Source organism: Trachurus japonicus, chromosome 5 (genome assembly GCF_045865225.1).
Source record: "Trachurus japonicus isolate A0001 chromosome 5, Traja_1.0".
In the NCBI taxonomy this organism is placed as follows: domain Eukaryota; kingdom Metazoa; phylum Chordata; class Actinopteri; order Carangiformes; family Carangidae; genus Trachurus; species Trachurus japonicus.
In genome coordinates, this window is record NC_140911.1 from 19,141,786 (window position 1) to 19,155,245 (window position 13,460).

The 13,460-nt window shown below is 39.9% G+C and overlaps 2 protein-coding genes across 3 annotated transcripts in view; both read left to right on the forward strand.

Annotated features, from left to right (window-relative positions):
- Positions 1 to 2,673, forward strand: part of raly (RALY heterogeneous nuclear ribonucleoprotein) — an 80,531-nt gene extending 77,858 nt beyond the window's left edge. For both annotated transcript variants that reach the window (XM_085776668.1, XM_085776669.1), the window contains exon 9: positions 2,409 to 2,673. The gene's annotated coding sequence lies outside the window, so the exon portion shown is untranslated. The remainder of the gene's footprint in view (positions 1 to 2,408) is intronic.
- golt1a (golgi transport 1A) overlaps positions 1 to 13,460 on the forward strand; it is a 277,908-nt gene that overhangs the window by 244,208 nt on the left and 20,240 nt on the right. The window lies entirely within an intron of this gene.

The window sequence follows — 13,460 nt, forward strand, 5'->3', positions numbered from 1 at the left end:
TCAGTGGGTCGCATAACACGTAAGACACCTGGAAGCTAGAAATTTTTACACTAGGTAAGCAACTCCTACAGAACTGAATGGACACCAGTTTTGATCCAGTATCCACCCATCACTGCACAAGAAAGTAGGATGGGCACCCTTATCAGACAGAAGAGACATACATTACTACCTTTTTATCTATAAAGTCTTAACAGGTTTCACACTGAGCTGGCCATCTCAAAATTACCCAACACGCTCATATGATTATCTAACACTTCATGTTCCCTGGACAGACTCAGCTTTCGGTAGAACTGCATTCACTTTCTCTGCTGCTCACGCCTGGAACTCTTTTCAACGATCTCTGAAACTGAACTCATTTGTCCCATGGGCCTAAAAGTTTAAAAGCATTGTGATAAACATGCACTCTTCTGAATGTACCTGCTTCAAAAAATAATCCTAAAATTGTTGATGATGTGTGATTGTGCTCTATGTTCCTGCTGTTTTCATGCAGGCAGTGTGTCTGCTCTAACCTGTGAACATGCCTGCTTGCTTGACACACTTGATTTATGTTTTAACGTAACTGACCCTGCAGCCGAACTTAAATATTTTGTAATAATTCATTGTACTTAAGCTTGACGTTGAACAAGCTTTTAGGGTGTGTTGGTGATGATAGACATTTGAGCCTTTTGTTTGTAGGTTTCTCACACCCACATTCACCAAAGAAGAACATCTGGGTCAAGCCAATCAGAGACAGAGTAGAGGCGGGGCTTCATAGGATATAGATGAGATGGGGAAAGACAATAACACCACACAGAGAGAGACAGAAATGTTAAGTCACATGTGTGGCTGTGGGTCTGGCAGATTAAGAGTTAGTAGTTTTCTCATTTCAAACTCTCATTTTTAAACTCTAAACGGTTTCTGAGTCTGAGTCAAGAGAAGTTAATGTTCATCACATTTTTGCAATGCTGGAGATTATTTTGGCCTCAAACGTGTCCGCTGTTGAACAGGAAGTGAGGCATCCGTCAAAGACTGAGTTAAATATTTTAAATCCAGTGGGTTTGATTTACATACCTGGGGTTTCCACAGTTCACGTCCAAAGGAACAGTAGTAAATCTGAGCTGGATTCTCTGAATATTTGAAAATCCTTCAACTCTTCTTTTCTGTCTAGATTAGCATAAAGACTGGAGCGGCCAACTCACTGTTTCCTCTGCCAACATGGCAAAAGCCCACAGAAGCTCTTAACAGTCTGTGTCTGTGTCTGTTATTTAACTCAAAATATGAAGAAACATAATGAAATGACAGTCTGACTTCAGTTGAAGTGACAGGTTTCTCATCTCACTCTAAAGGACAGAAGATGTTCATATGTCTGCATAAACCTGCAGGTATGTGTGATGATGAACACTGAGCAATGAGGCAGTGTCATAGCCTGTAGATAGACCTGAACCTGGACCTGGACCCTCCTGAATCCCCGGTGATCTGTACACTGGAGTAAATTGATTAACTCTTTCGTTTTTATGTGGGCAGCAGCATGTCTCTAATCTTACTCTCTGCAGGTTGAATGGGTTGCTGATCAAGGCTTTTTACTCACAAAGGTTTTATTGCACTCAATTCCAGAACTACGAGTGTCGAGTGAACTCATGTATTTTTTAGGTTAGCCCTTTACTTACTGCCATAACACCCGGTGTGTGTGCAACAGCACCGCCTAGTACTGGGAGCTGTGTGTGTCAGCCTGTAATGAGCAGCTGTATCTGTAAATGGGTGCAAGGACACAAACTTTTCCCTGAAGGTGTTTTTTTAGTCAGTTATTTAGTTATACTGTATGATTGGACAGTTTGGATCCATCTGAAAATTAAGCAAAATGGGGAAAAGAAAACAATTAATTACATGTAAAATAAACAACTAAACTACGGTATTTAAACAACCAAAAAATGAACAACCAAATGTTAGCATGCTAGCTGGGTTATATTATGATGACAAACAAAAGCTGTATCCTAATTCAGGGAATACTGTCTCACTTTGAAGGGTCCTTCAAATGTGTCCTTATCCAATCCAACAGAGAGGATTATATTTTTACTCCACTTTTAAATCTATTGGGTGTCAGCTCAATTTTAATTAATACTTAAATGCATTAAGAAACTTTGAGACTGAGATTTTGAAATGGGATTGTCCAGTGTTGTGACACAGTCTATCTTTAATTGCAGCTTCTAACTTCACATTAAAAAATAAATGGATGTAAGGACTGACTATCGGTCTGTGAGTGGACATCTTGTGAACTTTTCTGTCCCATCACACTACTTCCTCCTCCTCTGTGGCTGAACCCATTTTTTTCCAGAATAAGTTAGTCTTGTGCAAATTAATTGTCGCTTTAATGACTAGTGATTGAGTGGTGGTTGAGTATTCCATAGTTTAAGTGTGTGTTTCTGTTTCAGGTGGAGTTATGGAGGCTGCGGAGGAGGAGGAGACAGACAGAGAGGGAGGAGGAACAAAAGAGAAAGAGAGCCTTCGACTGACAGAGAACTGGAAAACAGCAAAGGAAGGCCATCAAACAGCAGGGAGCCTGACTCACACACACTCACAACTGTAAAAACACACAGCGGAGAGACAGACTTGACACTTTGTCAGAGCCACAGGAAGGTACTAAAACAGCAGGGTACTGCCAGAACACATCATAAACTGATGAGTTACACACAGACATGCACACACACGCTGAAGAATCACACGAGGCTGAGGAAATAGACATGATGCTGTGTCGGAACCACAGGGAAACAGTAAAACAGCAGGCTGCTGTCAGTGCATCTTAAACCAACAGACACACACACAGAGAAAAAGAGAGAGAGACTGACAGCCACGTTCGGGGAAGCCGGAGCTCATCGGATCATCTGCTGCCTCATCTGCAACAGGCTGAGCAGACGGAGCGGCTCGATGATTGAGAACTCTGATGATGAAATGATTAAAGTGTCAGAGCCGAGGAGGGGAAGAACAACATGATCACTGTCAATGTTTTCCATCATGTTCTTTTTATAATGTTGCTTTATAATTCAGTCTGAATCACATTCTTGTGTCGTTGGAGCTCCTGCACAGTGCAACCAAGAACTTTAGGCTGGGAACATGGTGCCTATGTTACATGTGTGTCTCTACTACTGCAGCTATGTGTCTCTAAACAGAGTGTCAAGTTTTCAGAGTGGTGTGTGTGTGTGTGTGTGTGTGTGTGCGGGGGGCTTTAATTGACAGGTTAGTTGAGAGAGACAGGAAATGGGGAGGCAGAGAGAGGGGGGATGACATGCAGCAAAGGGGCCACCTGATGCAGGATTTGAATCGGGGCTACCCACTGAGCTAAATGGCGCCCCAAGAGTTGAATTTATTTTTCATCATAAATGAATTTGTTCTATTTTAGACGCAAATTATCACTAAAGCATCACTGCAGCTGCTGACATGGTGAAAACATATCTTCATATTTTCCATATATGTGTAGCCCTTGTCAAATAATAACGACTTAACCCCCTAGAATTAACTCTGATATTAGTTTGACATCAATGCGCAATGTATTGATCAGATCATGTTATATACAAAAGAAACATACTGAATGTTCTGCACAGAGTTGGTTGCTTGGAGACTATTATGTTTTCAATGAAGAGCTAGATCCTTCCTGTATGGTTTCTTGTGTGTTTGGTTTTTTGTTTTTGTTTTTTCAAGGGGAAAAAATAATTATTATAATAATAATTATTTTTGGTCTCTGGAGCAGTCCCGAAGGCAATTGAAACAAATATTTTGAGGAATGATCATTTTTCTAATAACTCAGAAATTTAAACCATCACTTGCCTCTTGGAGTGTTTATACAGGTTGTGAGAAAAAAAACAAACATATTGATGAAATAATGCTTAATTTTAATTAATTTATTTTTTTTGCCTGCCTTTTGGGGCTTCTGTTGAGAAAGACATTTGTAGCATTTAAATACAGATTGTAAGTGAACAACAGCAGCAGCAACAACAAGTAACACTCAGTAACACTTGTGATCTTGTGATTCATTACCATGTTGTATTCACCACTACATAATCATCTCCAAAGGTCTCAGTTTCTCTTCAGACTAGGAGTTTTCAAAATAAAACACAACCCCAGAGTTTTTAAAATAAAACAGCAGAGTACTTAAGGGAGTTTGAAAACTTTAGAGTCAACCAGATGACAGAAATACATGTAGAAGAAAGGATGAATTGCAAAACAAAAATGTGGAAGTTTTTATATAACCTGAGACTCTGATTCATCTCACTGAACTTTAAATCCCTCAAAAAAAAAAACAAGGAGCTTAAACACACTGAGAGAGTTTCTGTCACTGATGCCAAACTATGGGGGAACTCATCATGGACCCAGGGGCCACAAGGGGCATCTGAGTAAAGATGAAGTATACTGTACCAACAGGTTTTATCATTAATCACCAGCACAGGTTTATTAATAATGGCGGTACAAGCTGCTTCTTTATAAATCAGCATATCTGAAATAAATGCACAAATCACACATGGGGCTATTATTACAGTAGCGGTGAGAGGGTCGAACCAAAGAAAAGTCAGAGAGAGCAAAACTTCTAATGTTTACCTATATGACTTACTCAGTGGCCTCTGGACCCATATGAGACACTCAGGAATACAGCTTATTTACTTGTCATTAGTATTAGTATTATTATCAGAGGTGCAGCAGTACATTTTAGTCCATCACCCCTCATGTTTACTTCAAGTCAAGGTTATATGTTGAAGCAGAGTTCCTTGATGGTGTGTTCAAGTTAAATGTGTGTCGTCTCAGTGAGAACCAGATAGTGTTGCACTTGTTGATAAACTCTTGGTTTTGTCCTGTTAACTTGTCTCTCTCTATTTAATCCTCACTCCCTTCTCCACCTCTCTATTCTTCCATCTTTCTCTGTTTCAGCTATTCCTTTGTCCACTTGTATAATTTCATCTGCTTAAAAATGTTATTGTTTCTTTCCTCCCTTTTTCTTTTATAGCCTGTCTTCATTTTATCCATCAGCTCCTTCTCCAGTTTCTTCTCTCTCATCCTTCTGTGCTTAGTCTTCTGTAATACACTTTTTCCTTTTCTTTGCAGGGCCGTTGTATCTATAGGGGAGAAAGGTGATGATAACTCTAGGGGCCCAGCGCCCAGTGGGGCTCATAAAAAACCCCAGTAGTCTAATCTTTGTATGACTGATTTATTCTGCGTAAGACCCTGACTAATACTCATAGTACACTGTAAAAACTCAACATCTTTCCAAGAATATTTGTCTTATTTCTTGTCCAAATGTCTCATTTCTAGTCAAAACTAATCTCTTTCCACTAAAATAAGACCCATCACCTAAAAATTAACTTGTTTTTAGATAATTTTCACTTGAATTCACAATGAATAGAAAAATCTGCCAGTGAAAGTAAGTTTTTTGTGCTTGTAATAAGAAAGAAAAACTTGCTCCACTATCAGATTTTTTCTACTTATTCCAAGTGAAAATCTGCTTGAAAGAAGTAAAAAGTGTCTAAAAACAAGCTACTTTTAATATGATATGTCTTATTTTAAGTATAATGAGATGTGTTTTGACTAGAAATTACATTTTGACTAGAAATAAGACAAATATTCTTGTTAAGATACTTGAGTTTTTGCAGTGTAATGCTGCATTAGCATCAAAACAAAGAAGGCTAAATAAAAAACGATAATACATACGTAGTCTAAGAAAAAAAAAAGGAAAAGTTAGGGGAAGGGGCCCACTTTAGTATTCTTTAAGGGGGCCCAGAATTCCTAGCAACGGCCCTGTTTCTTTGTGAATACTAAACTCAATTACTTCTGTTGATGATAAAGTGACTCAATGAGACAGAAAGCAGAGTGGCGACGAGCCGGGCCCAGCAGCAGGTTTCTCTGAGTGGGTCCTGATGTGACAACAATGACCTTTAACCTGATGACAGAATGTGTGATCATCATCTACTGCGTTGTTCGGTTTGAAGTTTGAAATACACCTTTACATCGACTACACTGTGAACTCGACACCCTTGTGTATATACTTGTTATAATCTTACGAGTACTCAGCCGTGGCAGCAGGTTTACTCAGAGATTTTATGCATCAGTTCATGTAAAGGTGAGCTACGTAAATGTTAACACTGTCAAAGGACTCCCCTCCTCTTCCTCTCACCTTTCTCCTCCTCCTCCTCTTCCTCTTCCTCCTCCTCCCTGTTCGTTCTCTTGTTCCTGTCTGTTTTCTACAAGCTGATGTAAAGGCAGGCTTCACTCTTATTTTTAATGACTTGTGCATACTGTACAATGAAGGTAATGATGACTCCTCTGTCTGCACTGAGCTGGTGCCAGGGGAGGAACATGTAAATAAAGAACAAAGTTGGAACTTGTTGTCTGAGGATGTTTGTGAACACTGAAAACATGAATCAAACCTTTGTCTTACACTGAATCGTGTGTGTGTGTGTGTGTGTGTGTGTGTGTGTGTGTGTGTGTGTGTGTGTGTGTGTCAAGTATGAGTAAATATCTCTCTCTGCCTGTCAGAACATCATAACATCATGATGTCACAGTGAAACTGACCTTTGGCCTTTAAAATGAAGTTTAATTTCATCCTAATTGCAGTTTCTGTTGCTTTGTGTCATAATTAGTAAATTAATTTTTAGGATAAAAAATGATTTTGTGAGGTCACAGTGACCTTCAGCCTTTGACCACCTAATTCTAATCTTTCCATCCTTTATGGTCGCACACCAAAAATACTAAATTAACTCCTAATTTATACTGTGGAGTAAAGTTGTCATCTGCCTCCTGTTCCAAGCAAATGAAAACAGAAATAACAAAAATATGTACCTTATATGAAATAACTTAATGTCCTTTAAGTATTCTACCTGTTTCTTTTCTATTATTATTCTATTGTATCTGGTGACATTGTTCTGTTGTGTATTTTATTTAATCTCTAGGACATGCTGTATGAACTTTGTGTGGTTGGATGGATCAATAAGAGCCAGGAGGTGTGAGAGTAAGGTTCAATTCTCACGTTAAAGCAGAAGTAGGCGATCCGGTCGTTCTGGCTAACTTTTTGTCAGTCGATGGAGTTAGCAGCCCCCGCCCTCGTCATGGATCTATTGGTCCTCGTCCCTACGTCACCACATTCACGCGCATCCCTTGGCTGCACACACAGCCCTTTATGCTGTTCTCTCTCCTCATTGGATAAAGCTTGTAGGATACAAGGAAGTATACAAGAAGTTTTCTCTTCGGCTTACAGCAGAGCAGAGTGACTGACAGACCCGTGTTTCAGACCAAACACTCTATGTAAGTGATTGCTGTCGGAAGATATAACTATTTAAGACTTATATTAACACAAACATTCCGCTTACTTCTGCCTTAAGTTATGTTTATGTAGGACTGTTAACTAAAATCATATTTTTTTTAACCCTTCAAAATTGTATTTATTTATTTATTTTATTTAACCTTTATTTACTCAGGAAAGCAATTAAGAACAATTTCTTATTTACAAATGCAGCCTGAACCAAAAAGCAAAGGCTCTTTGAAGGGGGCGGGGGAGGGGATACTAAAAATAAAAAAACAAGGTTATATAAAATACACAATAAACAATTAATAAATACAATACAATAAAAATAAAACTGAAAACAGTGAGACGTGACAAGTAGGCCTACTCAACAGGTGCAAGAGTCAACTGTAATTAATTGCAAATGTTGTTTAAAGACTGTGAGTGATGTGAGGACAGTGAGTTTGAGGGTGTTTTGAATGGTGTTCCAGTCATTAGCTGCAGCAAAACAAGAAGTGTTGCATCCAAATACTGTGCAGGCTTTAGGGATGGAGAGTTTAATGAGTTTACTGAACCTTAGATTGAGGGCAGAGTGAGAGAAGTGCAGGAGGGAGGAGAGGGAGGTGTCATGCCAAGTATGGTTTTGTAAATGAGCTGAAGCCAATGGCGGAGTCGTCTGGTGTGGAGGGATAGGTCACAGTGGTGAGTAGAAAAAATATATATCTTTACTGCCTAAACCTAACAAAGTTTAGTAGTAGTTTTTGTGCCTTAATCTACTGAATCCAATAACAGTTATTGTAGTAACCATGCCTGCAATCATCATGCCTGCCCGTACAGTGGCTGTGCTTTATCATGGTAACCATGAAAACTGAGATCCATTACACGTGGTGCAGTATTTCAGGAAACAATAGGTTGTATGAGAGAATAAATAACAACCTATGTGGGTTTTTTTTAGGTTGGAAGACTTGTTGATACTTGTTGATACTTAATCAAACCATCAGTTTGATCACATCATGAGCAGCTCCATGCACCAGTAGAGATGATGACTCTAAAGTGCTCCTGTGGGACACTGATGACTTTATCCTCTGAAACACCATCATTTTCAACCTGCACCACAGGAGAAAACTCACTGCATCTGGCGGCAGTGTTTCACCTATGAACCACCTTCTTGTGCCTCAGAGCTTTGATAGTTCATCAGCTTTCAAAACCAAGTTGAACCTCTGACCTACTGCACCTGTGAACACTTAAGCTTTTCAAATACTACATGTCTCTCCGTTCCCGCTGAGCCTCTCACATCTTTCCTCTCTCGGAACACGTTTTTTAAAAAGTTAAATTAAGTCTTGAAGCTGTAACATGCTTTCTACCTGCTGGTGGGTGGTGGAGTGGTTCAGGTTAGAGCTGTAGAAGCTGCATGAGGTATTTAATCAACACACGGGCTCTGGACAGCTCCTTAAATCAGAGGCAGGAACCGCTACACCTGCTCACATTTAACGTCTGATCCTCGGAGAGAAACTTGAACTGAAGTCCTTCTCTAGCATTAAAGCTCTGGGGTTTGTGGTTTAAACGGGGGTTCAGTGTTTATTAAACCAAATGTTCAACAAGATGTGATTTAGCGCATCTGTAAATCAATGTGACACTCGATCAACTTTTGCCAACAAAGGTTTGGAGAGAAAAACAGTTGCCGGTGAAGCTGTGGTCACTTTTCCTAAAAAACATCATCTTTCTAGTTTCTACATTTATTTTTTGGAGTTTTCGACCACAGAGAGCTATGTCCTGAAATTGAGCACACGAGTGGTGACGTAAATTGAGTTTGAGTTCTGCGTCTCCTGGCCCAGCTACATGGCCGCCCTATCTTCAGGCTGATACGGCGGCCATGTAGCTGGGCCAGGAGACGCAGATTTACCCTGAGCATCAATACCTCACTAGGGTCCAGCTCTACTCTAACATTTAAAACCATCAAAATAAATATTTTAACTTCACACAAACTATAAAGCATGAGGACATAATCAATTCTCACATTAGAAAATGTCTCTTTTGGCTACAATAATTACTTTGTAAATTTTTAATAGCATGTCTTGTTGTAGTGTCATGTACTCAAACCATCTGACCAAATATTAGCCGAGTTTGCAGATGCTTTGCGAGAGGAGAGGCAAGGCAAGGCAATTTTATTTGTGTATTTGTTTTTACAAACAGTTTGTCTCAAAGGGCTTTACATGGCATCGCAACAACATCCTTTATCCTTAGACCTTCACATCCACTGGGGAAAAACTCCATGGAAACCCTTTTAACAGGGAAAAATCAGAGAAACCTCAGAGTGAGCAACAGAGGAGGGATCCCTCACCCAGGACAGACAGACGTGCAATAGATGTTGTTACAGACAAGAAAACAGTTTACAGTTTATGTCACAGAATGTGCGAAATATGGAAATGTTAGCAGGAGGCTGCAGGAGTCCATGTTTATATATATACTGTATTAATTTATGTGAAATTCAATACAGCCAATTAAAATTCAGAGTTTCATATTGGCCTTCAGTGTGTTTTTTCCAACAGTGATTTCTCACAGTTTCAATTTCTGTCCCCTGTGAAGATGATTGGACCAAACAGACTGTGAGGTCATTCAGACTGGACCGCTTGCTGCTTCAACTGGTGTTAACAAGCGATCTATAAATCATAATATATATGAACACATAGTATCTATTGCCAGAAATAATAAATCCAATTTTTTAACTGATGTGACAGAATTTTCAGAAACTGTAAATGATCATTTCTGTGCCCTTTGCTTCACTTCATCAAAACCCTCTTGTACACGTGATGCCAGTGTAATCCCATTATATTTCAGATGCAGTGGTTCTTTTGAACTGGAGAACATCTGTTGGCCTCTCAGCCTTTAACTATAAACACATGCGACAGGGAGTGTGTGACTCACTCATCTTCCTCAGATAACCTCAAATATGACAAAGATGTCAAGGTTGTGGTCCGACTACTGAAAGATGTGCGGCTCAATTTAGCTTAGAACGTGTTGGTTCAGACCCACACTCCACAAGCGGCTCGGTGTGGGGTATCAAATGTGAACAATCATGGCATGGGTCTGAAACATAAGACTGCATCTGGAAATGCACCAATTAGTTGGATCTGTTTCTCAACAAGATGGATGATTGTCAAAGTCCAACAGGGTAATTGGTTCTAGATGCTTTGTTGAATCTGGCAGGTAGAGTTTAGAAATTAAACCGACTGATAGTGAGGATGTGAAAGTGGTCAACAGGTTGTTGATGAGCGGAGCTCGTCATGTAACTGTGGGATGATTATAGTGGATTGGGGGGGAGAGGCAGTGCTGTGTGCCTCTGTTCAGGCCAAAACAAATTCCAGTTGTGTTTCTCTTAAGGTCTTTTGTTTCTCATAAATCTTTGTGCATGTGTTGATTGATTATAGATCAGGTCCAGGTTCTATAGTAATACTGTGAAAATATGAAAGTCAGCAAAGTCTACTGAAAAAAATCCACACAGAAATTGAGCTTCAAAGCAAACTGTCAGGAATTCTGTAACATATGAATGTCACAACCATGCCGCCATCATTCTCAGACACACAGACTCATCATTCAACTTTGCAAGATTTGGTTTCTTTGACTACAAGACAACACAAGAGAAGAGGAAAATATGGAGTTTTATAAGATTTTCTGATCAGTCCAGTTGTGTTGTGAATCTAAAGGGGTTTCCCAGCAGAACAGGTCAGAATTGTGGGCTGCATTTAATGCTGATTGTGTTGATGGACCATCTGATGCTGAAACAATCCCACATGGAGAAAGACCCACTAAGTTTGTGAAGTTCTTCAAAAGCTTATTTGAGATTCTTCATCAACTGAATTTTGTGTATGTAAGAAATAACTGGTTAGCAAAAAATCATAGTTGGTTAGTTTACTGGACATATGCAGCTGCCCCATAATGCATTGTGACAAGCTGTGAAACTCCAGCCTGAAGTTCCTGGCACCAGCACAAATGTGACTTACTGATGTTTATGTGGTTGAACAATAGGTGTTGTGCTATAATTCAGCAGCAGCTCGGCCCTTGTGGGCTTTAGGTGTTTGTTCCTCAGCACGGGGCCTCGTCCCTCTTGCTGAAGTAAACCAACTCAGAGCTTGAGACGAGAGGCTCCAGGGCTACCTCCATATGCTCTTGTCCTTCTGCGGGGCTGCAGCTGGATACTATTGCCAGACCTTTGGGCTGCTGAAATAATGGGCTGTCACAGCTGGCTCCAATCAGTGTGCCCATATTGTGTTTTTTATTTTAACTTAACTTGTTTTGGAAGCACACACATCTTCTTCACACGTGATAGCATCCATCCTAATGCCTTAGATGCACAGATTTTGACATTTTATATTGTACAGCGCACCTCCTCACAACGACTCATGCATCATGCAGAAACACAAATTTGGTAACTTCTGGTCAAAGGTCACAAACTTGCCTCTTCACCTTCCTACAGTTCTACCCCTTGGGGCCAGCTATCCAATTCTGGTATTTCTTCTCTTTAATCCCCTCCTGAGCCTCCCCCATTCTGTCTAAATACCCTAAATAAGTGTAAATTGAGAAAAGAATTTGGATTAATTCATTTGATGAGAAGTGTATTACAGTACAAGAAACTTTCCTACTTGAATTTTTCGTTAATCAAAGATATTATTCTGGTTTCTACAGAAACATTGTTTAAGAGTATTTATTCTCTGGTACTGTAGCTATGATACCAATCATTTTGGTGGGAATTTCCCTGTCTCCATTCCTGAAAGTCTTCTCTGGTGTAGGGGGGTCTTGACACTACTTTTGATCCAGCATTTGTTGTTTGTAAGAAGCCTACAGTCCTTTCTAATATTAGCGTCCATACAGAGATAAACACAGTCTGTGGTGCAGTTAACCGTTCTGTCTAGGACAGCGTTACTGCAGTTTTCATCAGGGGTGGACTGGGACAAAAATTTGGCCCTGGACTTTTTGGTCCAGACCGGCCCACTATCTGCACGCGGATATTTTGCCAACTAGCACCGTTGATGTACATACAAACACACAAGCTCTTAATAACACCACTACTAAACGATATACAATATACAACAAAGTAGAGGAATAGTGTGGAATAAGTTAAGTTTAGACAAAATTACATGCACATAATGAATCTGCATGCAATCAGAACTTTGGCTAGTTGGCTAAAGTATGGAAAACAATAGTACAATGATCTGAAAAATGGACAAACACTAATTTTATCTTAGAAAGACAGTACAGCTCAACATAATGTATAGACAATGAAGTGTGACAAGAAATACTTGTAATTTGTGTACTGCATCATGAGTAATATGTATGCAGAATGATGTTTTACTGTAACAGTAGTTAATAAGTGTTTTATTAATTTTAACTGTATAATGTTAAACTGTTGAAAGGACAATAAACCATAAACACTGACTGAAAAAAATATGGAGCATACATAAGTTGTTAGCTCAATGTCCTTCATGACCAAATTTGAGTGAGGGCACTTTAATAAAAGCAACTAATCAATTAATGAGGATAGTATATGAATATAGTTATTGTTTTTCACTTCCTTAAATAACTAGATTTAGCTGTAACACAACACACCATCAGAGTTATTAGCTATAGCTATTTATTATGTCAAGTAACGTTCATAGCAACCGTTCTGGACCATTTACAGTATTTTAATGAATGTTTATCCACACCATTCTGGAAAGCACATACCTGCTTAACAATCACTACCTCCTTCAGCCTCCTCCTGCACCATAAGGGCACTGGTAATGGGAGCCTCACTCCCTTCAGACTCACGTGAAGGACCTGCTGCTGAAGCTGCAGCATCGGTGCTTCTAGCTCCAGCCAGGCCAGGCGGCCCCTGCAGCAAACATCTGCGTAATTGTTTTACTTTCAGCAGTCTGTGCTGCTAGAGCTTTTCTTTTTCTGTTACTTTCCTCCATTTTTCCGCGCTGCCTTTGCGTTTTTTTTTTTACTTTTCTTTTCCGTTTTTGTGCGCTGGTGTTTTTGTTTTTTTCTCTCTCTCGCTCTCTCTCTCATCATGACTCCTCATCATTAAAAGTGATTGGACGAGGGGGGGTCTAGAACATGCGTGGGTGGGACTCCTGGGCCTCTGTAGCCTCTCATAGGGCCATTGGGCCAGGTAGACAAGCCACTAGGCCAATCGTCACCTCTCTGCTGTGTCTGCAGCTGAGCACTGTGGGCCGAGCCGATG